General features: G+C 50.7%; 1 long non-coding RNA gene across 1 annotated transcript in view; it reads left to right on the top strand.

Moving 5' to 3' along the window:
* The window catches only part of LOC142905708 (uncharacterized), a 53,428-nt gene extending 27,722 nt beyond the window's left edge, over positions 1–25,706 (top strand). The window contains exons 2-3 of the long non-coding RNA XR_012929726.1: positions 15,203–21,736; positions 25,366–25,706. This is a non-coding gene — a long non-coding RNA (uncharacterized LOC142905708). The remainder of the gene's footprint in view (positions 1–15,202; positions 21,737–25,365) is intronic.
* Positions 25,707–25,959: the final 253 nt, after the last annotated feature.

Genomic DNA, 25,959 nt, shown 5'->3' with positions numbered 1-25,959 from the left:
GTGTGTGAGGCTAGTTTATGTGTCTGTGTGTGTGTGAGGCATATTTGTGTGTCTGTGTGTGTGAGGCTAGTTTATGTGTCTGTGTGTGTGTGAGGCATGTTTGTGTGTCTGTGTGTGTGAGGCTAGTTTATGTGTCTGTGTGTGTGTGTGAGGCATGTTTGTGTGTCTGTGTGTGTGAGGCTAGTTTATGTGTCTGTGTGTGTGTGTGAGGCATGTTTGTGTGTCTGTGTGTGTGAGGCTAGTTTATGTGTCTGTGTGTGAGGCTAGTTGGTGTGTCTGTGTGTGACCTCGCCTCCGTGCGTCTGTGTGTGTGTCTGTGTGAGGCATGTTTATGTGTCTGTGTGTGTGAGGCTAGTTTATGTGTCTGTGTGTGTGTAAGGTATGTTTGTGTGTCTGTGTGTGTGTGTCTGTGTGTGTCTGTATGTGTGTGAGGCTAGTCTGTGTGTGTGTGTGAGGCATGTTTATGTGTCTCTGTGTGTGTGTGAACTCGCCTCCGTGTGTCTGCCTGTGTGTGTAAGGCGAGTTTATGTGTCTGTGTGTGTGTGAGGCTAGTTTGTGTGTCTGTTTGTCTGTGTGTGAGGCATGTTTATGTATCTGTGTGAGGCTAGTTTGTGTGTCTGTGTGTGTCTGTGTGTGAGGCTAGTTTGTGTGTCTGTGTGTTTATGAGGCATGTTTATGTGTCTGTGTGTGTCTGTGTGTGAGGCTAGTTTATGTGTCTGTGTCTGTGTGCGTGAGGCATGTTTATGTGTCTGTGTGTGTGAGTGTGTGAGGCATGTTTATGTGTCTGTGTCTGTGTGTGTGAGGCATGTTTGTGTGTCTGTGTGTGTGTGAGGCTAGTTTGTGTGTCTCTGTGTGTGTGTGTGAAGCTAGTTTGAGTGTCTGTGTGTGAGGCTAGGTTGTGTGTGTGTGTGAGGCGAGTTTGTGTGTCTGTGTGTGTGTGAGGCATGTTTATGTGTCTGTGAGGGATATTTATGTGTCTGTGTGTGGGTGAGGCTAGTTTGTGTCTCTCTGTGTGTGTGAAGCTAGTTTGTGTGTCTCTGTGTGTGTGAGGCTAGTTTGTGTGTCTACCTGTGTGTGTGAAGCGAGTTTGTGTGTCTGTGTGTGTGAGGCATGTTTATGTGTCTGTGCGTGTGTGAGGCTAGTTTGTGGGTCTGTGTGTGTGTGAGGCTAGTTGGTGTGTCTCTGTGTGTGTGAGGCTAGTTTGCGTGTCTACCTGTGTGTGTGAGGCATGTTTATGTGTCTGTGTGTGTGTGTGAGGCTAGTTTGTGTGTCTGTGTGTGAGGCTAGTTTGTGTGTCTGTGTGTGAGGCTAGTTTGTGTGTCTCTGTGTTTGTGAGGCGAGTTTGTGTGTCTATGTGTGTTTGTGAGGCTAGTTTGTTTGTCTGTGTGTGAGGCTAGTTCGTGTGTCAGTGTGTGAGGCTAGTTTGTGTGTCTGTGTGTGTGAGGCTAGTTTGTGTGTCTGTGTGTGTGTGAGGCATGTTTATGTGTCTGTGTGTGAGGCTAGTTTGTGTGTCTCTGTGTGTGTGAGGCTAGTTTGTGTGTCTACCTGTGTGTGAGGCTAGTTTTTGTGTCTGTGTGTGTGTGAGGCTAGTTTGTGTGTCTGTATCTGTGAGTGAGGCTAGTTTGTGTGTCTCTGTGTGTGTGTGAGGCTAGTTTGTGTGTCTGTGTGTGTGTGTGAGGCATGTTTGTGTGTCTGTGTGTGTGTGAGGCATGTTTATGTGTCTGTGTGTGTGTGAGGCATGTTTATGTGTCTGTGTGTGTGAGGCTAGTTTGTGTGTCTGTGTGTGTCTGTGTGAGGCTAGTTTGTGTGTCTACCTGTGTGTGTGAGGCTAGTTTGTGTGTCTGTGTGTGTGTGAGGCTGGTTTGTGTGTCTGTGTCTGTGAGTGAGGCTAGTTTGTGTGTCTGTGTGTGTGTGTGAGGCTAGTTTGTGTGTCTGTGTGTGTGTGAGGCATGTTTATGTGTCTGTGTGTGTGTGAGGCATGTTCATGTGTCTGTGTGTGAGGCTAGTTTGTGTGTTTATGTGTGTCTGTGTGAGGCTAGCTTGTGTGTCTGTGTGTGTGTGAGGCATGTTTATGTGTCTGTGTGTGTGTGAGGCATGTTTATGTGTCTGTGTGTGTGAGGCTAGTTTGTGTGTATGTGTGTGTCTGTGTGAGGCTAGTTTGTGTGTCTGTGTATGTGTGTGAGGCTAGTTTGTGTGTCTGTGTCTGTGAGTGAGGCTAGTTTGTGTGTCTGTGTGTGTGTGTGAGGCTAGTTTGTGTGTCTGTGTGTGTGAGGCATGTTTATGTGTCTGTGTGTGTGTGAGGCATGTTTATGTATCTGTGTGTGTGTGAGGCATGTTTATGTGTCTGTGTGTTTGAGGCTGGTTTGTGTGTCTGTGTGTGTCTGTGTGATGCTAGTTTGTGTGTCTACCTGTGTGTGTGTGTGAGGATAGTTTGTGTGTCTGTGTGTGTGAGGCTAATTTGTGTGTCTACCCGTGTGTGTGTGAGGCATGTTTATGTGTCTGTGTGTGAGGCATGTTTATGTGTCTGTGTGTGTGAGACTAGTTTGTGTGTCTGTGTGTGAGGCTAGTTTGTGTGTCTCCGTGTTTGTGAGGCTAGTTTGTGTGTCTGTGTGTGTGAGGCTAGTTTGTGTGTCTACCTGTGTGTGTGAGGCATGTTTATGTGTCTGTGTGTATGTGTGAGGCTAGTTTGTGTGTCTGTGTGTGTCTGTGTGAGGCTAGTTTGTGTGTCTACCTGTGTCTGTGTGTGTGTGAGGCTAGTTTGTGTGTCTACCCGTGTGTGTGTGAGGCATGTTTATGTGTCTGTGTGTGTGTGAGGCATGTTTATATGTCTGTGTGTGTGAGGCTACTTTGTGTGTCTGTGTGTGAGGCTAGTTTGTGGGTCTGTCTCTGGGGAGCGGTAGTGTAGCGGTTAGCGAGCTGCGCTTTAAACCTGACGACCCGGATTCGATTTCCGCTCACGGCCAACACCGGTGACGAATATCTGAACCGGTCCTGGGCATCCCCTAGGTCGACTCAGCCTCAAATGAGTACCTGGTGCGATGTGTAAACATCTCCATTGGGGAGAAAAAGGCGGCCGGGCGTGGTGCTGGCCTCCCACCCCCTCGTGTGCCGTGCCGGCCTTCATAGGTGCTACTCGCTAACAGCACTTGCCCCTACAGTCTGTGAAGGCTGTACGGGGGATCTTTGTGTGTGTGAGTGGTAGTGCAGCGGTTAGCGCGACGCTGGGCTACGAATTTGGTCTCCCGAGTTCGATTCCCGCTCACGGCCACCAACAGTGATGATTATCTGGACCGGTCCTGGGCCTCCCATAGTGCGACTCAGCCTCAAGTTAGTACCTGGTGCGGTGTGTAAACATCGCCACTGGGGAGACAAAGACGGCCGGGGCGTGGAGCTGGCCACCCCCACTCCTTCGTGTGCCGCGCCTGCCTTCAGAGGTACAACAGCAATTGCACACAAAAAGTACACATTAAGGCTACACGGGGGATCTTTGTCTTTTTGATGTGGTGCGTGTATGTGCGTTTGTGAGATGGCGTTTGCCCTAAACGTCGCCTATGTTGCTGACGAATACGTCGATGTGATTGTTGATCTACAACAATCGATTTCAACGATTAAACGATTAAACCGATTTTATATTTCACCAGGTGAGGCCTTACTGAGCTGTATTGCCCTTTTCAGAAGCGACCTGGCCACAGATCATAGCTCAACGAAGTGGCTTATCATCATCATCATCACCACCACGTGGAAATGTATATCAGCGGCAAAATGCTCTGAACGCGTGATGTTGATTCTAAATGTGGAGAAAATTTTTACGCGACCACGGGGGGAGACAAAGAGAGACACGCAAACTCCAAATATACAGCAGCAGCAGGCGTCAGGGTCGAGGATCGAACCCACGACCTCCTGCATACCAGGCGAGGTAGTTAACATCTCCTTCGGATGCCAAGAGCGCTGTGAGGAATCAGCGTTCTATGGGGTCGCGCTAAGCGAAGTCTGCCTATTCCTGATGCAATGGGCAGTAAACATGGCCACTAGGGAGAGACAAAGACGGGCCCGGCCGTGGTGCTGTGCCGACCTTCATAGGCGCTGCTCGCTCACAGCACTTGCCCCAACAGGATGTTGGAGGCTACACGGGCAACCTTTGTCTTCGTCTCCTTCGTAGGCGCCGCCACTCGCTGAACACCACTTGCCCTAATAAACAGCAGCCATGCATCGTCAGGGTTGGGATCGCACCCACGACATCCTGCACACCAGGCGAGGTAGTTAACATTTCACCATTGCAACGCCACCCTCTATCACCTCCACTCCCGCAATTTCGCTCACAAAATATGAGTGTAAAAAAAAAACCCACAAAATTAAATCCCTTTTGCCAATGTACATACGGGCAAATCGATCCTCGGTCACTTATTGCGATACCTTGGCCAGGATCATCCTTAAATGCGAGGCGCGGGACTCGGTGAGGCTTATCTGGGCACATAAGCGGAATGACGACCATGGCGACGATAATGATGATGATGATGCTCATAGCGTGGGAAATGAGGGGGCATGTTTCACCCTTGCTGGCAATGAAGCAGAATGTTTGTTGAGATGTCGAAACACCAAAAAGAAATCTCTTGCAAGGGTCCAAGTACTGCATGGACCAGTCACAGTACTTGCGGTGAACATGCAATCAAACAGGCATGATGATAATAATGATATATACAATCTTGATTTGAAGCTTTCGCGACTGCAGGAATCCACGCTCGTTTGATTCTTTCGGTAAAAGTCGCGTAGGTAGATAAATAAAATAAATCACGACGTTTCGGGCGCAACACAAGCGTCCGTCGTCAGGTGCCCGTCATCATGCTTTCAACACACTGATGACGGACGCTTGTGCTGCGCCCGAAACGTCGCGATTTATTTTATTTTATACCCACGTGACTTTCCCGACAGAAGCAAAGGGAATACACGCATGGTCTTTGAAACTGATTGGCCTACACCAAGGACAGCGTTGTTCTTTGTGGCCGAGTCTCTGCAGTGTCAGAGCAGAGGACGCCAAAAAGGCGGGCAGCACAAGGGCAATGCCGCACGTGTCAGTTCATTCATAGCTCGGCGTGATCAGCTTTCTAATAATCCTAATGATTACAGCCAATGACTAAGATCCACCCCTTCCCCCTTTAAGAGACTGTTGGGGGCAAGTGCTGTTAGCGAGCAACATCCACCACCACCACCATCATCACAACCACAACAACCACCACAACCACAACATCCCTTACCTCCCCACCCCCACAATTACCAAGCATTCCACTTGCCGCCACCTCTCGCTTGTTCCTCCCCCACCTCTCCCCCACCTCTGAAGTCTGCGTTATTTTAATTGCCAGAGGCATCTCGCTACCACTGACCTAATCAAGGCGTCCTCCATCAAGTGAACAATGACAGCGGACGATGCCACGCCTCCGTCGTGGTGGGAGGGAGGGGCTAGAGGGGGAGGGGGCTCTGGGCAAGTGTAAGTGGGGGGGAGCTCACATGCAAGCGTGTGTAGTTGTGTGTGTGTAGTGTGTGTGTGTAGTGTGTGTGTCTGTGTAGTGTGTGTGTCTGTGTGTAGTGTGTGTGTCTGTGTGTGTGTGTCTGTGTGTGTGTCTGTGTGTAGTGTGTGTGTGTCTGTGTGTAGTGTGTGTGTGTCTGTGTGTAGTGTGTGTGTCTGTGTGTGTGTCTGTGTGTAGTGTGTGTGTGTCTGTGTGTAGTTGTGTGTGTAGTGTGTGTGTCTGTGTGTAGTTGTGTGTGTGTATAGTTGTGTGTGTGTAGTTGTGTGTGTGTAGTGTGTGTGTGTAGTGTGTGTGTGTAGTGTGTGTGTCTGTGTGTAGTTGTGTGTGTGTGTAGTGTGTGTCTGTGTGTAGTTGTGTGTGTGTGTAGTTGTGTGTGTCTGTGTGTAGTTGTGTGTCTGTGTATAGTTGTGTGTGTGTAGTTGTGTGTGTCTGTGTGTAGTTGTGTGTGTGTGTAGTGTGTGTGTCTGTGTGTAGTTGTGTGTGTGTAGTGTGTGTGTCTGTGTGTAGTTGTGTGTGTGTAGTTGTGTGTGTGTAGTGTGTGTCTGTGTGTAGTTGTGTGTGTGTAGTGTGTGTCTGTGTGTAGTGTGTGTGTAGTTGTGTGTGTGTAGTGTGTGTCTGTGTGTAGTTGTGTGTGTGTAGTGTGTGTCTGTGTGTAGTGTGTGTGTCTGTGTGTAGTTGTGTGTCTGTGTGTAGTTGTGTGTGTAGTGTGTGTCTGTGTATAGTTGTGTGTGTGTAGTGTGTGTGCCTGTGTGTAGTTGTGTGTGTGTAGTGTGTGTGTCTGTGTGTAGTTGTGTGTGTGTGTGTAGTTGTGTGTGTCTGTGTGTAGTTGTGTGTGTAGTGTGTGTGTCTGTGTATAGTTGTGTGTGTGTAGTGTGTGTGTCTGTGTGTAGTTATGTGTGTGTAGTGTGTGTGTCTGCGTGTAGTTGTGTGTGTGTGTATAGTTATGTGTGTCTGTGTGTAGTTGTGTGTCTGTGTGTAGTTGTGTGTGTGTAGTTGTGTGTGTCTGTGTGTAGTGTGTGTGTCTGTGTGTAGTTGTGTGTGTGTATAGTTGTGTGTGTATAGTTGTGTGTGTCTGTGTGTAGTGTGTGTGTCTGTGTGTAGTTGTGTGTGTGTAGTTGTGTGTGTCTGTGTGTAGTGTGTGTGTCTGTGTGTAGTTGTGTGTGTGTGTATAGTTGTGTGTGTCTGTGTGTAGTGTGTGTGTCTGTGTGTAGTTGTGTGTGTATAGTTGTGTGTGTCTGTGTTTAGTGTGTGTGTGTGTAGTATGTGTGTCTGTGTGTAGTTGTGTGTGTGTATAGTTGTGTGTGTGTATAGTTGTGTGTGTCTGTGTGTAGTTGTGTGTCTGTGTGTAGTTGTGTGTGTGTAATTGTGTGTGTCTGTGTGTAGTGTGTGTGTCTGTGTGTAGTTGTGTGTGTATAGTTGTGTGTGTGTATATAGTTGTGTGTGTCTGTGTGTAGTGTGTGTCTGTGTGTAGTTGTGTGTGTAGTTGTGTGTGTCTGTGTGTAGTGTGTGTGTCTGTGTGTAGTTGTGTGTGTGTGTGTGCATAGTTGTGTGTGTCTGTGTGTAGTTGTGTGTGTCTGTGTGTAGTGTGTGTGTGTAGTTGTGTGTGTCTGTGTGTAGTTGTGTGTGTCTGTGTTTAGATGTGTGTGTCTGCGGCGATCATCTCAACCGGCCCTGGGCCTCGCCTAGGTCGACTCAGCCTCAAATGAGTACCTGGTGCGGTGTGTAAACATCGCCACTGGGGAGACAAAGGCGGCTGGGCGTGGTGTTGGCCACCCACCCCTTCGTGTTCCGTTCCGGCCTTCATAGGTGCTACTCGCTAACCGCACTTGCCCCTACAGTCTGTTAAGGCTACACGGGGGGGTCTGCGTCTTGTGTGTGTCTGTGCCAGGCCAGGTGCACTTTTTTGAGGCGACGTGAAGTGTCGAAGGCTCGCTGGCAGGAGGAGGTCACGGGGCAGACCCCAGGTGCTGCCATGGGATTGATTGACTGAGATGATTGGCAGATGCATCCACCCTGTGCTCCACCAATCACCGCCACCACCGATCACCGCCACCCAACAGCAACAACCACCACCACCACGGCCACCCGCTCACAAGGCCCGCGTGGATGCCCGTGGTTGTTGACGGCACCACGCATCCTCGTGACACTCTCCAAGCGGGGGGTGGAGGGGGTGGAGGGGAGGGTGGGGGAGGGGGTGGAGGAGGGTGGGGGAGGGGGGTGGATGGTAGTAGAGGGGGGTGGAGGGTAGTGGAGGGGGATGGATGGGGGTGGAGGGGAGGGTGGGGGAGGGAGTGGAGTGGGGTGGAAGGGAGGGGTGGAGGAGGGTGGAGGGGGTGGAGGGTGGAGGGGTGGAGGGTGGGGGAGGGGAGGGGGGTGGAGGGTAGTGGAGGGGGGTGGAGGGTGGGAGAGGGGGTGGAGGGGGTGGAAGAAAGGGGGTGGATGGGGTTGAGGGGGGCTCTCGCTCGCCCTGGGGGGATGGGAGTCTCCCACAAATTGCCGGGAGTTGAACACGGGGCCCGTCGGGGCTCACCCACCCACCCAGTCAGCCGTCCATCACACCCAGCATCATCTACATTCCTCGGCGGATTTGAACACATTTAATTAATTGAGCGTTGTTTTTTTTTTGGGGAGGGGGAGGATGTTGTTGTTGATTGATATATATAACATTCCGTCTCTCTCCGCCGCGAACATTATTGTCAAATTTCAGCAGCAGCAGCAGCAACAACAACAAACAACACAAACAACGCAACTTTGTTTTTGCGCGACGAAGATTAATTTAAAAGCGGACGTACGGCGCGGAGTTGCTTCCGCTTGTTTTGCGAGCTTGTTCGTTCGTTTAAACATTTTTTTTCTCCCCTTTCGAGTCGTCGAGACATCGTTCGAGTCGGTCCCCGCCGCCTCGTGCCCACACCGAGAATCCTCAATCGGCTGGCAGCACCTTGAGAGGATCGCAGAGCTTGGGAAAATTGTTGACGATGCCGACTTTCCCGCTGGCCCTGTGCGTTTCCTCCTCCCGAGTCGCGTGCATGTTGTATACAGGCGGCTTCCTTCGCGAAGAAAGGTTTTTCTAAACTCTTCTGAGAATTTGCAACAACGCCTCGAGAAAAATGCCGCCGCCTCCTCCTCCTCCTCCTCTTCCCGGCCTCTGGAGACCGGGTGGAGAAGATTCCTCCAGGCGCGCGTTGACAACGATGGCGTACACGTGGGGGAGACTACTCTTTTTTGACTTTTTGAAGCTATTCACATTACATTTGTTATCACGTTACAGTGTACCACATTTAAAAAAAAAAAACGATAGTCCCGTATAAGTGTTAAAAAAATAATTTAAGCACCCTGTATTGAACTTCTTTCACACCTTTTCGCAGCCAACCGCGCTTTGTATGTGCTGTATGTTGAACTTGTTTCGCACCGTACGTAGCCAACCGCGACGTGTATGTACTGTATGTTGAACTTCTTTCGCACCGTACGTAGCTCACGGCGCAAATCGGCGGTGCGGTGGGGAAGGACAACAAACTACACACAACAACAAGCCGTTCTACAGAAAGAATATTTGCAATCTAGATGATGATGATGACGATTCTCATTTAAAAGCGCATGGTAGTTCCCACTGGCTTCCTAATATCGGAAGGGGAGAGCGTTCCAGACGGCCGCAGAAGCGGCATCTGAAAGCGCCGCGCGATGATGATGCGTCGAGCGCCGTCTTTTGTTCGAAGGCTCACAGCCAAAATCCGCTGCCGCTTCTGCGCGGATGAGCGGAGTCCTAGTGATGGAGTTGTCCCATCTCTCTCCCTCGCTCTCTCTCTCTCTCTCCACGTGTCTCTCTCTCTCTCTCTTCCAGAAGCGGGCAGGAGCCTCCTGAAAGTGGTCCCAACGATTCCGCGTGGCTCTCCTGGATATATGTTAACTTATTTTTGCGGAAATTCAACATTCCCACGGCAGGTTCTCAGTTATTCCTTCCCAACATAGACAGTTGAATTCCTACAAAATGTGCGATGCGGTATTTGAATCACCGTCGCTTTGATGATGATGATGATGATGACTCTGCTACTGCTGCTGATAATGTCATCGGGGATGGAGGGAAGAAAGGAGGGGACGGAGGGGGAGTGGAGGGAGGAGGGTGGAGAAAGGGGGTGGAGGGTGGGGGGTAGAGGGATGGGATGGAGGGAGGTGATGGAGTGAGGGAGGGGATGCGGGAAGGGAGGCGGTGGAGGGAGGGGAGGGAGTGATGGTCACGTGCAAAAAAAAGACGTGGCGTGCTGCCAGTGTTATATTTTTTTAAAGGGGGGCTTGAAGTGAGTCTTCAGCAGCTACGGCGGTGGAGCGCTGAAGGACCCCTCGAAACCCCAGCCCTCACTCACCCGTGCCACCCCGTCGAGACCGCCCCCCCCCCCCCAATCCTCCCAGCCCCCCCCCCCCCCACCGTCCCCGCCGGCGCTGTCGTACAGCAGCTTGCCGTGCAATTTGTCTCAACCTAAGTGGCTGGATTCAGCACCAACGGATTAGCGGGGCTGAGCGGCCTCCTATCTTCGCGGCCACCTGGGAGACGGGAAGGACCCGAGCCAAGGGGCTTAGAGGAGATAAATTAATGGGCCATCAGCGGTGCGCAGTCACTCGCTACCGGGCTGCACGCGAGCGCGTGTTTGTTTGTTTGTCAGGTGTTGCTCGCTAACAGCACTTGCCCCAAACACTATTTCCAGGCTATATGGGGGATCTTTGTCTTTGCTTGTCAGGTGTTGCTCGCTAACAGCACTTGCCCCAAACAATATTTCCAGGCTATATGGGGGACCTTTGTCTTTGTTTGTCAGGTGTTGCTCGTTAACAGCACTTGCCCCAAACACTAATTCCAGGCTATATGGGGGATCTTTGTCTTTGTTTGTCAGGTGTTGCTCGTTAACAACACTTGCCCCAAACACTATTTCCAGGCTATATGGGGGACCTTTGTCTTTGTTTGTCAGGTGTTGCTCGCTAACAGCACTTGCCCCAACACTATTTCCAGGCTATATGGGGGATCTTTGTCTTTGCTTGTCAGGTGTTGCTCGTTAACAGCACTTGCCTCAAACACTATTTCCAGGCTATATGGGGAATCTTTGTCTTTGTTTGTCAGGTGTTGCTCGCTAACAGCACTTGCCCTAAACACTATTTCCAGGCTATATGGGGGATCTTTGTCTTTGCTTGTCAGGTGTTGCTCGCTAACAGCACTTGCCCCAACACTGTTTCCAGGGTACATGGGGGATCTTTGTCTTTGTTTGTCAGGTGTTGCTCGCTAACAGCACTTGCCCCAACACTAATTCCAGGCTATATGGGGGATCTTTGTCTTTGTTTGTCAGGTGTTGCTCGCTAACAGCACTTGCCCCAACACTATTTCTAGGCTATTTGGGGGACCTTTGTCTTTGTTTGTCAGGTGTTGCTCGTTAACAGCACTTGCCTCAACACTATTTCCAGGCTATATGGGGGATCTTTGTCTTTGTTTGTCAGGTATTGCTCGCTAACAGCACTTGCCCCAACACTATTTCCAGGCTATATGGGGGATCTTTGTCTTTGTTTGTGGTGTTGCTCGCTAACAGCACTTGCCCCAAACACTATTTCCAGGCTATATGGGGGATGTTTGTCTTTGTTTGTCAGGTGTTGCTCGCTGACAGCACTTGCCTCAACACTATTTCCAGGCTATATGGGGGACCTTTGTCTTTGTTTGTGGTGTTGCTCGCTAACAGCACTTGCCCCAACACTATTTCCAGGCTATATGGGGGATATTTGTCTTTGTTTGTGGTGTTTGTCGCTAACAGCACTTGCCCCAACACTGTTTCCAGGCTATATGGGGGATTTTTGTCTTTGTTTGTGGTGGTACTGGTTAACAGCACTTTGCCCCAACAGTTTGATAAGGCTACATGGGGGATCTTTGTCTTTGTTTGTGGTGGTGCTGCTGGCGAACAGCACTTGCCCCATTAGTATCTGAAGACTATATGGTGTTGGTGGGAGTCTTTGCCCTTATCAGTGTGGAGCGGTGGTGTAGTGGTTAACGCGCCGCTCTCCAAACCCGACGAGCCAAGTTCGATTCTCGCTCACGGCCAACACCGGTGACGATTATCTGAACCGGTCCTGGGCCTCCCCTAGGTCGACTAATCCTCAAACGAGTACCTGGTGCGGTGTGTGAACATCGCCACTGGGAAGACAAAGGCGGTCGGGCGTGATGCCGGCCATCCACCCTCTCGTGTACCGTGCCGGCCTTAATATGTGCACGCTAACAAAACTTGCCCCAACACCCTGTTGAGGCTACACGGGGGATCTTTGTCTTTTGTGGGGAGCCGTGGCATAGTCGTTAGCACCATTGCCGCGCTAGGAACCACAATACACGGTCCGATTTTTCTTTTTTTTCCTGCTGAATCCACGTGGAATGTGTCTGAACCAGTCCTGGGCGTCCCCTAGGTGGACTCAGCCCTAAATGAGTACCCCGTGCGGTGTGCAGTAAACGTGAGCAAGGTGCTGGTCGCATCGCATCACGTCACGTGCCGCGCCGGTCTTCATTGACGCTCGCGAACAGCACTTGCCCCAACATCCTGTGTATGCCTATTCGGGTGGTCTTTGCCTTTATCCTTGTTTGGCAGGCTGGGTGGGTGGTGGGTGGGGGTGGTGGTGTTCTGTGGTGCACAGCGTGTAGACTTTAAGCGGCGCTGCACTTTGCTAAATAATCTGCGGACGAACCATTGCTCACAACTAGCAGCTCTGCTCCTTTCCAATTAGCATTAAAGCGCTGGGGATGCATGGGATGGATGGCGTTGGGGGGGGGGGGCGGGAGAAGGTGGGGTGGGGGGAGAGATAGAGACCATCTGCTGCGAGTGATGTGATTGCTTCATACATAGACAAATGACAATGATCCCCCGTATAGCCCCAACCGGTTGTTGGGGCAAGCGCTGTTAGCTAGCTTGGACCCATGAAGGCCGGCACAGAACACGTTGGGGTGGGTGGGTGGCCAACACCACCGCGCCCGGCCGCCTTTGTCTCCCCCAGCGCTGATGTTTACGCACCGCACCAGCCACTCAATTGAGGCTGAGTCGACCTAGGGGAGGCCCAGGACCGGTTCAGATATTCGTCATCATTGTCACCGGTGGTGGTGACCGTGAGCGGGAATAGGATTCGGGTCGCCGAGGTTCGTAGTACTACATACACGCATCACCTAATGTATATTTCTCAGCCGTTGCACTGTGTGAGTCAGTGGAAGAGTGACTGATGTAAATTCTAATTACGTTATCGAAGCGCTTAAGAGCAGGAATTTTCTATGCCTGTAATTATATGCCTATCATGGGAAAAATTCCACAAGCCAAATGTTTGACATTTCTGGGACTCCCCCGCCAAGATTTCCCTTACGCTTCCCCCAAGCTCTGCGGTTCTCGACATATATTTTTTATTTAGGTGTTATTGGCTAATTAATGAGTCCCTTTCCTCCAACACAGCACTGAATTTTCTCGCGAGGGAGAGGGGGAAATAAATAAATAAATAACTCTCACGGCGCATTTGCATTCTACAGCCTTCAAACCCATCCGATAGAAAGTTTCTTATGCGCAGTTATCTTTACATATAAAGTTTGAATCTTTTGAGCCGCGATTGTTTGGGAGGCTGAAAATAAAATAAGCCTACGGATTTCTTTGGTTATAGTCACCAATGACTCTGCTAAACGTGAGATTCATTAATACACACGTCCCTTACAAGACACATTTTTTTATATTTACAAAGACAAAGATCTCCCATATAGCCTTAACAGACTGTTGAGGAAAGTGTTAGCGAGTGGCATCTCTGAAGGCCGGCACGGCACACGAGGGGGTCGGTGGCCAATACCACCACGCCCGGCGCCTTTGTCTCTCCATCACTCACGCTCGCACGCATGACAGTCTCTCTATATATAGAGAGAGTCCAATGCATGTATTGCTCAACAATCATTGCAGTATTGCTTCTCGTCTCCCGTTGTAGAGCCCTGCAGAGTCAGTGATGGACATTCCACATTCCTATGGCCGGGTGAAAGGGGGGCAGGTTGGTCCACAAACACGACGAAGTCTATCCCAACGAGACAACTACTCTCGTGTGTGTTTTTTTTATCGACCCCGGGAGCGAGGGAGTGATGGGCTGAGTCATCGCCCGACCCTCCCAACGGGGATGCGAACTGTCTATCTTCCCATTGCGAGTCGCTCGCTTTTCCTGTCAAGAGCCATCCGTTCTTGGCAATCCCCTTGGTCGACTCAGCCTCAAATGAGTACCTGGTGCGGTGTATAAAAACATCGCCACCGGGGAGACAAAGGCGACCGGGCGTGGTGTTGGCCACCCACTCCCTTGTGTGCTGTTACGGCCTTCATACGTGTTACTCGCCAACAGAACTTGCCCCAACAGTCTGTTACAGGCTATACTCGGGGGTGTTTTTGTTTTTCGTATGTGGGGAGCGGTGGCGTGGTGGTTAAAACTAAACTAGTCTTAATTTACCAGGTAATGCCCACCGGGCTATAGAGCTCTTTTTGAGAAGCGAACTGGCCACAAATGATATCCTGAATGAAGCGGCTTATCATGTGGACATTTAGAGCAGTCAAATACACTAAACGTGTGATGTTGATTCTAAATGTGGGGGGGGGGGGGGGGGGCGGGAGAGAATCGGGAAGGCCCTGACAAAAATCCAGGGAAGCGAGGTTGTTAACTTCTCCTAGCCACTGTGATGATGATGATGGTGAGAGACACTCAAACTCCAAATATACAGCAGCAGGCATCAGGGTGGGGATCGAACCCACAACTTACTGCGTACCAAGCGATGTAGCCAACATCTCCTAGCCACTGTGATGATGATGAGAGACACTCAAACTCCAAATATACAGAAGGCGTCAGGGTCGGGATCGAACCCACAACTTCCTGCGTACCAGGCGAGGTTGTTAACATATCTTAGCCACTGTGATGCTGATGATGATGATGGTGAGAGACACTCAGATTCCAAATATACAGCAGGCGTCAGGGTCGGGATCGAACCCACGACCGCCCTGTATATCAGACTAGGCAGTTAACATATCCTAGCCACCGTGGCGCTCTGAGCTAAGAATACAGATATCTGGCATCCATTCAAAGCGCATATCTGAGCCGGTATTGAACACACGCCCGCCAAACCACTTACTGTGATGCGATGACGTAATTTACAAGAATATAATTCAAGTAGTTTAAAAATCACTATGAAGCAATTACTATAAAAACAAATGAACTCAAAATATTACATAAGTTTAAAATGATATTTTTTTGGAAGAAAATACCACGTTCGTCAATAACACTGTGACCTTGAAAGGAAAACAAATATAATAGGCGACGTTTTGGGTAATGTCCCTTCATCAGAGCACAGTGATATTTGAACCACGTGTTTGACAGTATTATCGCCAGTCGTCTCAGTCAGATGACCCATAACTCCTGGGCGTCACCTCCTGTCCGTGAACATAAGACACTTCATGTGATGGGCCCCAAAGTGCACCTAGCCTGGCACAAGCACTCCAGCGACGCCACGGCCTGTTGTTGTTCCTGATTGGTTGGTGTGCCTTAGTGACGTCGCTTCCCTTCTCAGAAACCAAAACCACAGTTCGGATCGTCCCAATTATTTCTGATTAAATACCAAAATCGGGCACACATCGCGAGCGCGTGTTTTGTATGTGTGTGTGTGTCTCCCCTAGGTCAACTCAGTCTCAAATGAGCACTGTACCTGGTGTGTAAACATCACCACTGGGGAGACAAAGGCGTCCGGGCGTGATGGTGCTGACCACCCATCCGGACACGCGTGCCTTGCCGGCCTTCATAGGTGCCGCGCGCAAGCAGCACTTGCCTCAACGGTCTGTCAAAAGCTATACGGGTGATCTTTGCGTATTTTTCTGTGCGCACGCGCGCGCGTGTACCCTTATCAGGCCATTGCTGTGCGCGGGCACGTCTCTTATAAATAACGCGCACGCCCGCATCCGCAATGTGTTCACGTTAGCGTAAATCACTGTCAAAATCTCGCCCTGTTAACCCTTTACGGGTGGAAGAACAGCGGTAGCGGGCAGCAGACGGAGTCGCGCGCCACGCGTAGACCTCCCCTGCACCAGCCCCTTGCCTGTGATGCGCGTTCCTTTGGAGGTGAGTCATTGGCAAGTCCACTCCTCTCGTACCACATCATTCAATTTCTTCTTCAGCCCGTGACGCGCCCGTTAAGCCCCCTCTATCCGGCCGAACAAAAGCCGTTTGGGCATGCGGTGGCTGGGCCTTGCGGGCTTCGTGAGTCAAGCCAACGCAGCTTTGCCTGCCGGAGGAGCTCACCGATGGCAATGTGTCCATATCTGTCAAGGATGTGTGAGCCCCTCACACAAATCCAACCTGGTTAAACCCAGGATTGGTCGTAGGCAGGCAAGCCTGAATGCTACGAACCGGCGAAAATGTTCCATTAGGGGGGGGGGTCCACGTTTCTCAAGCATAGAGAGGAGAGGGCATGACCGTGGCCGAGAAGACCCGAAGCTTCGTGCGGAGCGACAGACCAGGCAGCTTCCACACAGCGTTGCACAGCCGAAGAAAATCTAATGCCGCTCCACTGATTCGGAGCGAGAACTCTGCTGTCAAACCGGAGCCGGTCATAACGAGCGACTCTCCCAACAACGAACGGAGCGCCGGACAGCTAAGACGCAGCAATTTGGCACAGTAGGGGAGCACAGCTAAGTGCATCTGCAGTCATCTCGGTCAGTGAACCCATGGCACCTGGGTCTGTCCCGTGACCTCCTGGGAGGGCAAGTTGGCATAGTAGGGGATTCAGCCTTCGACACTTCACGTGAGCTCAAAGTGCACCTTGCCTGGCACAAGCGCCGTTTAATTGAAACACGGTCGCGTATCACGTGACAATGTATATTGTCTGACTTCGTCGGGTGGTGGATGGGTCTTACGACAGAAAATTGGCCATGTCATTACGCGATCTCAACCGAAAACCAATCAGCAATTTGATTCCTAAATACATCTCTACGGAGGTGTGAGTGTGGTGGGTTTTCTCCAAGTACCCCGTACTTTCCTCCTCCCACGTCAAACCAAGACACCAAAACACCGTACACTGTTTAAGATTTCGACAAACATCCCAGAGTGGAGGGGTGCCACGTTTGCGAGATGTTAACTACCTCGCCTGGTATGCAGGAAGTCGTGGGTTCCATCCCCACGCTGACACCTGTCGTATATTTTAAGTTTGCATGTTTCTCTTTCTTCCCGTAGTCGTGTGGATTTTTCTCCGGCATACTCCGGTTTTTCCCTCCAGATTTAGCATCAACATCAACCGTTTAGAGTATTTTGCCACTGCCATGAATGTCCACACGATGATGATAAGCTGCTTCGTTTAACCATCACTTCGTGATAGCCAGATTCCTTCTGGACAAAAAGAGGAGCTATATGGCTCAGTTGGCCTTACTTGGTACAATTAAAATGAATGCGTAAATAGTTTAGTTTAGTGTGTGTGGCAGGGCCCTCCCGAACGCGTGGCTTGTGATTCGTTGACGCGCCTGTTCCGCAAGGCGACAATGCCACCCACGTGTGCCTCTTTGAACTTCTTTCGCGCCCTACGTAGCCAGCCGTGGCTAATCGGAGGTGCGGCTGTCCCACCTCGCCAAATTTGTTTTCAAAACTGCCGTCGAGCCTCGCTAGGAATCTCGCGAACCGCTAATTCGCGTTGTCTGATTGCAATGGGCGATGGGATGATGCTCCGCCAAGACCTGTGAAGTCCCGCCCCCTCGTGTCAATTAACTACGATAATGAGCCAAGAATGTCCGTGTGTCCCGTGCGTGACGTCACTCCACGTCGGCCAGCCCCCCCCCCCCCCCGCATTAATAATCATGAACAGGTTACGTCCTCCACATGGATTTCCCCCCTCATTAATAATCATGGGCTGGTGACGTCACTCCACATGGGGGGGGGGGGGCGAGGCGCCTCCTCCCCCCTCCTCGGCGTCAACTGACAACCCTCACGACAAAGGCAGAACCCTCACGTCACGTGATCTCCGTACCGCTGTTGAGACATCGAAGTAAAAAGGACGTCGTGATGAACAAGGGATTATAAAACCTTTAATCAAACACCGTAAGTCTGAGTCACCGCGGCCTTACAAATTGCACACGAATGGATGCAATGTATATCACGTTGCGGTCTGCTTTTCGCTTGCAAGTTTCAGATTTACTGCCAATACACCCGTCCTTGGACGGGCAGAAGGCTAGTAATAATAATCATAGTAGGGGTTGATTGACCATACTTCACCTCTGCTGGCCGGTACGGGTCGATGAATGGAGTGGATGGCCCAGGCGCATTTCGAATGCCACTCGCCACTGATTATAGCCGTTGCCCAAAATCGAGCTTACGTAGGCAGGTTTGTACCACTACTCCACCACTACTTCACCACTGCTCCACCACCACTCCACCACTACTCCACCACGCGGATGAGTGGACATCTGTGAAAAAGAGCTTTACAGCTCCTCGGATTCCTCCAGTCTAAATATTTTGATTCGGAGTGGGTGAGCAAGTGAATGGGTGGTTGGGTGTGTGAGTAAGTAGGTGAGTGAGCGGGTGAGTGAACGGGTGAGCGAGTGGGTGAGCGAGTAAATTCGTGGGTTGTTGGTTGAGCGAGTGAGGAAGTGGGGTGAGGAGAATAGTGGGGAGGCGATTAGCACGGTTGGCTTACGTACCGTGCGACAAAAAAAGTTCAACATTTTTACGCACATTTATGACTGCAACAAGTTCATTTGGGGGGAGTTGCGGGGATTGGGGAGCAGGGCGGGCGGGGGGAGGGGGCACCGTGATTATTTTCTTTACATCGGCGCCAACCCTTCCTATGCAGAACACGTAACCAGCACGATGAACGGGAGAGGCCAGATATTGAATCTGAGACTCAATATCCGTGTTCTCAGGTGTGCAATTACTCCCCTTCCGGTGGCGGCGAGACGTCTGATAACGCGGCCGAGGGAACATTACATAACTCGCTGTGAAATTGGACACTTCGCGAACGATGTGGACATTTGCGGAGCTGATGAAACGCTCTCACCCCCCACGGCTTATCGCTAACAAGTGACTCCCAAAGTGTCCACACACCCCAGCGGAGCTTCGGTCCTCGTTATTTGTTTTAAAAAAGCGGCCCCGATATTAAATTTTGTCGTTTCGTATTATGACACCGACAGTCACAAAGCATAAAGCCCGCCACCCACCCACCCACTCACTCAGACACCCAACCACCCTCTTACCCACTGACCGACCTACCCACCCACTGACACACTCATCAACTCACGCACTCATCCACTCACGCACTCATCCACTCACGCACTCATCCACTCATCTCAGCGACCCACGTACTCACCCACCAACCTACTTACCCACCCGCCCACTCACCCAACTTCAGAACCATCCACTCATACACCCACCCGCTCACTCAGACACCCAACTGCCCACTCACTCACCCACCCACCCACTCGCTCGAACACAAACCACCCACGCACCCACCGTCCTACCCACTCACCCATCCACTCACTCATCGACTCCACCACCCACCCACTCATCTCACCTACCCACCCACTCATCTTACCGATCCACCCACTCAACCACCCACTCATACCAACCACCCACCCACTCATCCTACCGATCCACCCACTCAACCACGGCGGGACACCGATAACCAAGCAATCGCCAACGACGCGAGTCGCATTTTTGGAATGTTCCGTGTGCGTGGCCCCAACAGTCTGTTGAGGCTATGCGGGGGATCTTTGCCTTATTTCTATACGTGGGGAGCGGTGGTGCAGCGGTTAATGCACCGCGCTGCGAACCCGGAAACCCGAGTTCGATTCTCGCTCATGGTGAAGACCGGTGACGATTATGTGAACCAGCCATGGGCCTCCCCTAGGTCGACTCGGCCCTTAATTAGTACCTGGTGCGGTGTGTAAGCATCGCCACTGGGGAGACAAAGGCGGCCAGGCGTGGTGCTGGCCACCCACTCCCTCGTGTGCATGTGACGGCCTCCATAGGTGCTCGCTAACAGCACTTGCGCAAGAAACTTTCTTAAAGGCTATACGGGGGATCTTTGTCTTTGTTTTATATATTTAAACACAAGGCGGAGTCATTAGATTTTATTTTACAGCCGGGCATGAATCTGCTTAATGTGTTTAACTTCTGCTAATTTCTCTTCATTTCGATACGGACACTTATCCAATTCTCGCTCTAATTAAAAGTCATGGGGCCCAGGGGAAGGAGGGGAGAGGGGGCATTGATGAGGAAGGCTTTACCCTCCAGTCCTCTGCCCTTCCTGCCGCGCTTGACTGCTAGCGGTGTGCGTGCGTGTGTGAGCCCTACGTTGAACTTCTTTCGCACCTTACGTAGACAACCGTGCCATTCGTAGGTGCCGGGGTTGATTACAAAACATAACGAAACACAACAACAAACAGTTCTAAAGAATGCTTTTTTTTTAATTGAGGCTTCACTCCGAGTCTATGGATCTCTGTGTAACTCTACGGATCTCTATGTAACTCTACGGATCTCTATGTAACTCTATGGATCTCTGTGTAACTCTATGGATCTCTGTGTAACTCTACAGATCTCTGTGTAACTCTACGGACCTCTATGCAACTCTACAGATCTCTGTGTAACTCTACGGACCTCTATGCAACTCTACAGATCTCTGTGTAACTCTATGGACCTCTATGCAACTCTACAGATCTCTGTGTAACTCTATGGACCTCTATGCAACTCTACAGATCTCTATGTAACTCTACGGACCTCTATGCAACTCTACAGATCTCTATGTAACTCTATGGACCTCTATGCAACTCTACAGATTTCTTTGTAACTCTACGGACCTCTATGCAACTCTACAGATCTTTATGTAACTCTAAGGACCTCTATGCAACTCGAAATATCTCTATCTAACTCTATGGACCTCTATGCAACTTTACAGAACTCTATGTAACTCTATAGACCTATATACAAATCTACAGATCTCTATGTAACTATACGGACCTCTATGCAACTCTACAGATCTCTGTGTAACTCTATGGACCTTGTATCTGCTAATCGGAGGTGCCGGGGGGAAGGAGAAAAAACTCAAAACAAAAAGTCGTTCCCAAGCAATGAGTTTGTCAATCTGGACGACGATGATTTCAAAGTGCATCACAGCTCTCGGTGGCTTCCTAACATCGGAAGGAAGAGCGTTCCAGACGGCCGCAGAAGCGCATCTGAAAGTGCGCCACGCGATGTGTGAGTCCATGAGTCTCGGTGTGATGAGTCTGTGGGTCCCAGTGGCTACCTAACATTGGAAGGAAGAGCGTTCCAGACGGCCGCAGAAGCGGCATTTGAAAGCGCGCGATGCGGTGTGTGAGTCCATGAGTCTCGGTGTGATGAGTCTGTGGATCCCAGTGGCTACCTAACATCGGAAAGAAGAGCGTTCCAGACGGCCGCAGAAGCGGCATTTGAAAGCTTTGCACGATTCGGTGAACGCCTCCTTTGTTCGATGGCCAATCAACAGCTGCTGCTGCTGCTGCGAGGATGAGCAGAGTTCACGTGATGATGGTTTCTAGTCATTGACGAGGTATTGGTGGTTCATTAGTACCAAGCACTCTGTGTGTAATGAATGCGACCTCGTAATGCATTCGTTCGTGTCGTATGCATGTGTGTTGAACTTCTTTCGCACCGTACGTAGCCAACCGTGCTAATCAGAGATGCGGGGGACGGACATCAAACTAAACACACAAAAAGGAGTTCTAAAGAAATGAGTTTGACAATGTAGGTGATGATTTAAACATTCTCAATCGTAAATAATAATAATAATAATGTACAATGTTAATAAATACGTAGGGTTTGATGAAGCAAAGTAAGTTGTAACTCACGTGCCCCGTGCTCAATTTGCGTGTTTCGATTATTTAACCTTCTGACAAATATATCTGGACACGTCTCGCAAACTCCCAGAAAAAGGGCATCACCCAGGTTAAGAAGAAGAAGAAGCACTCGCCAATCGAGACGATTTACAAGTGGCGTAGTAGCTCCTCGTGGCTTCCTGATATCGCAAGGAAGAGCGCGTTCCAGACGGCCCCAGAAGCGGCGGCGGCGTCTGAAAGCTCCGCGCGACGACGCCGACGAAGACGGCGTGCGGTGTGACCCCCGGAGACAAAATCTATCGCCGCTGTGGCTGCGAGGATCGGCAGAACCCAGCGGGCTTACTGCGCGGTCCGCAGTTTGGGGTAAGCGCAGCCACAATCGCACATTCTGTGATTTGTTTTGCTGCTGTTGCTGCTGCTGCTGCTGCGACTGCTGCTGCTGTTGTTGTTGTTGTCTTTAAAGTAAAAGCTCGTGCGTTTGGTGTTCACAAATCGTCAGCAATGTGTGCGCTTGTGCGATTTGTGCTTGAGGTATGCTTTATTAATTTATTTTAGCGACTCGCTTAAATCCTTTCTCTCCATTGCTCTTTTCGTGTTGTTCTTTATATCGTTTGTTGATGTCATTTGCTGATTTCCCCCACCCCCCACCCCTCGCGCCCCTACTGGACATCTGTGGGGGGGGGGGGGGGGGGGGGGGGGAGAGCTTCATAACTCATCGGATTCTTCCTACAGGATAAATTATTAAATTCATTTTTTTCAATTCTGACATCTTACGCTCTCTGTCTCTCACCCTCTGTGTGTGTCTCTCTCTCTCTGTCTCTCAATCTCTTTCTCTCTGTGTCTGTGTGTGTGTCTCTCTCTCTGTGTCTCTCTCTGTATCTCTCTGTGTGTCTCTCAATCTCTTTCTCTAGGTGTCTGTGTGTGTGTGTGTCTCTCTCTCTCTCTCTGTGTGTCTCTCTCTCTCTCTGTGTATCTCTCTCTGTGTCTCTCTCAATCTCTTTCTCTCTGTGTCTCTGTGTGTGTGTCTCTCTCTCTCTGTGTCTCTCTCTCTCTGTATCTCTCTTTGTGTGTCTCTCAATCTCTTTCTCTCTGTGTCTCTGTGTGTGTGTCTCTGTGTGTGTGTCTCTCTCTCTCTGAATCTTTCTCTGTGTGTCTCTCAATCTCTTTCTCTCTGTGTCTCTGTGTGTGTGTCTCTCACTGTGTGTGTGTCTCTCTCTCTGTGTGTGTATCTCTCTCTGTGTGTCACTCAATCTCTTTCTCTCTGTGTCTCTGTGTGTGTGTCTCTCACTGTGTGTGTGTCTCTCTCTGTATCTCTCTCTGTGTCTCTCTCTCAGTCTCTCTATCTCTCTATGTGTCTATGTGTGTATTTGTCTCATCTCTCTCTCTCTCTGTGGCTCTCTGTCTCTCTCTTTCTGTTTCTCTCACTCTCTGATCGCTCCATCTCTGAACGTCGGTTTGTATAATTCGGTTAAACCGTAGCCGATTGGCCTGTTTTGTTCAGGTGCAGGCTGACTTAACGTTGCAATGTGCACGATTGGAGATTCAACTGATGAAGCTTATAATTGCGTGGTTTTAATGTTGTTATTGAGCCTGATCATTTACGTTCAGGGGTGTCGGTTTTAAGAAAGGCACCTTTAAAAAACACACGGCGTTTCATTGATCTAATTCATTATTAAGATCACAATTACTATTTTTATTCGATGCCTATGAACAAATCACATGGGATACACCCAGAATCTAAGCAAGGGCATGAGCCTGGACAGTGCTCTGATAGGCCACTAACTTGTTCTTATGTTCAGAAATATATTCCAATGTCTGTTTGTATGTGTGTGTGTGCGGTCGTGTGATGGGGAGCGGTGGTGCAGCGGTAAGCGCGCTACGCTCCGAACCCGGCGACCCGAGTTCGATTCCCGCTCACGGGCCACCACCAGTGACGATTATCTGAACCTGTCCAGGACCTCCGCTAGGTCGACTCGGCCTCAAGTGCGGCGTCGAAGCATCTCTCCCCGCACGTACACACACGTACACACACACGTACACACACGTACACACGTATACACACAAATACAAAGATCCCCCGTATAGCCTGGGACGGCCAGCACCACGCCCGGCCGCCTTTGTCTCCCTAGTGGCGATGCTTACACATCGCACGAGGTACTCATTCAAGGCTGAGTCGACTTAGGGGAGACCCGGGACCGGTTCAGACAATCGTCACCGGTGTTGGTGGCCGTGAACGGGAATCGAACCCGGGTCGCCAGGTTGGTTTGCCCGACGCGTACACACGCGTTGGGCATTGTTCCACACTGAGTCATCGCTTCTCGGCCAGAGTTAGGACGACCAAGACAGTTGCTCTTTTCAAAGAGACCCCGCCACTGAGTGGCTTAGCGTGAGTCCCAATGCGCTTTGGTGGGCGGAGGAAAATGCTGCGCGGAATCCGCCAGTTCCCAATCCTCCTCATCCAGCGGGAAGCGCTCACCAGCTGCGCGTGCCATTATCGACCCACCCCCCTCCATCTCGCAGATGTTCATTATCCGTTTCCGCCGCGACCCCCCCTCCCCGCCCTGGCAACGTGGAATTTCCGCGAATGGGTGCATGTCCGCGGCGCGTGTTGGTGGTGGTTGTGACGGTGGTGGTCGGGATGATGGTGGTCGGGATGGTGGTTGTGATGGTGGTGGTGGTTGTGATTGTGGTAGTTGCAATGGTGGTGGTGATGGTGGTTGTGATGGTGGTGGTTGTGATTGTAGTAGTTGCAATGGTGATGGTGGTTGTGATGGTGGTGATTGTCATGGTGGTGGTTGTGATTGTGGTAGTTGCAATGGTGGTGGTGATGGTGGTTGTGGTGATGGTGGTTGTGATGGTGGTGGTTGTGATTGTGGTAGTTGCAATGGTGGTGGTGATGGTGGTTATGATGGTAGTGGTTGTGATTGTGGTAGTTGCAATGGTGGTGGTGATGGTGGTTGTGATGGTGGTGGTTGTGATGGTGGTGGTTGTGATTGTGGTAGGTGCAATGGTGGTGGTGATGGTGGTTGTGATGGTGGTGGTTGTGATAGTTGCAATGGTGGTGGTGATGGTGGTTGTGATGGTGGTGGTTTTGGTGGCGATGGCGGCGATCTGTGTGGTGGGGTGAGTTGTCCCGGGCCACCCGGGTTTTGTTGCTTGACAAGTCCACGGCTGATCGAATCGCGGCTCAAGGGTGGTCGAGACCAGCGACGGAGTGGCAGTTCAAGGACGGCGACGTCCACCACAACCGTCGTGGAGATGGAGTGACGAAATCAGCCGCTCCCTAGGAGCGCGACTGATTGCTGCCGAGTGAGAGTGCGAGCGGTTGTGGCTGGGCGCTTGGGGAAGGCCTTCATCCAGCAGTGGATTTACCAAGGACCCTCAAAGGGGCGACGCGGTGGCTAGGAAATGTTAACTCCCTCGCCTGGTATGCAGGAGATCGTGGGTTCGATCCCGACTTTGACGCCTGCTGCTGTATATTGAGTTTGTGTGTCTCACTCTCATCATCATCACGGTGGCTAGGAGATGTTAACTTCTTCGCCTGGTCTACAGGAGGTCGTGGGTTAGATCCCGACCTTGACGCCTGCTCTATATTTGGAGTTTGTGTGTCTCTCTCCCCGTGGTCTCATGGATTTTTCTCCGGGTCCTTCGGTTCGCCCGCACGCACCCGCCCCCCCCCCCTCCCCACAATTAGAACCAACATGCACGCGTTTAGAGTATATGGCTGCTGTAAATTTCCACATAGAAAGACAATTCGTTGAGGTATCATTTGTGGCCAGTTCCCTTCTGAAACAGAGCCGTAGAGCTTGAGTGGGCCTGCTCTCTCTCTCTCTCCGCTTCGTCGCGTGAATAGTTCTCGGTTTGTATTCCCCTCCATATGAAGAATCGACATCCACGCGTTTTAGAGTATTTGGCCGCTGGGTTCGATCCCGAACCTTCCGCCTGTTGTATATTCGGAGTTTGCGTGTCTCTCTCCCTCTCTTCTGCTTAAGGCGTGGCTCCGGCTGGAGCACGCATACCACACACATGTCGGCGATGTGCAGCGCGTCTTCTTCGAACGCTGGGGATCCGGAAAAGCCCCTCTCTGTACCAGCGTGGACGGCACCCCACGTGTTCACCTTCTGAAGCGCTCGCCCGTCACCCTGGCGTGCGCGATGACCACAACCACGTGACTTTTCTTTCATGGTGTGCGCGGTGCTTTTAAGCACCACAGCGCGTGGATTTGAAACGTTTATTTTCATTTGTGTTGCTGGTGACTTTGTGTATAATCGTATCGAAATCGCCTCCAGTGCTTTTGCTGCTGGCGGCAATAAAAGTTGTTTAAAAGTCAAAAGTCTCTTTTCCTCCGTGGTCGCGTGGATTTGTCTCCGTTTCCTCCGGGTTTTCTCTCCACATTTAGAATCAACGTCGCGCGGTTAGAGATAACTTGGGCTGCTCTAAATGTCCACGTGATGACGAGCTGACACTCCACTGAGCCGCTATCATTTCTGATAGCTCAGCGTGGCCTTTACCTGTTAAAATGAAAAAAAAATAGTAGTAGTGGCAATTGTGAAACGATGTCTAATATTGACTTAAAACTTTCGTGA

This window comes from Petromyzon marinus, chromosome 57, assembly GCF_048934315.1.
Source record: "Petromyzon marinus isolate PM22_M1 ecotype Great Lakes invasive population chromosome 57, UKy_Petmar_22M1.pri1.0, whole genome shotgun sequence".
Lineage (NCBI taxonomy): Eukaryota > Metazoa > Chordata > Hyperoartia > Petromyzontiformes > Petromyzontidae > Petromyzon > Petromyzon marinus.
The sequence above is the reverse complement of the archived record's forward strand: the minus strand, read 5'-3'. Positions and strand labels throughout refer to the sequence as shown.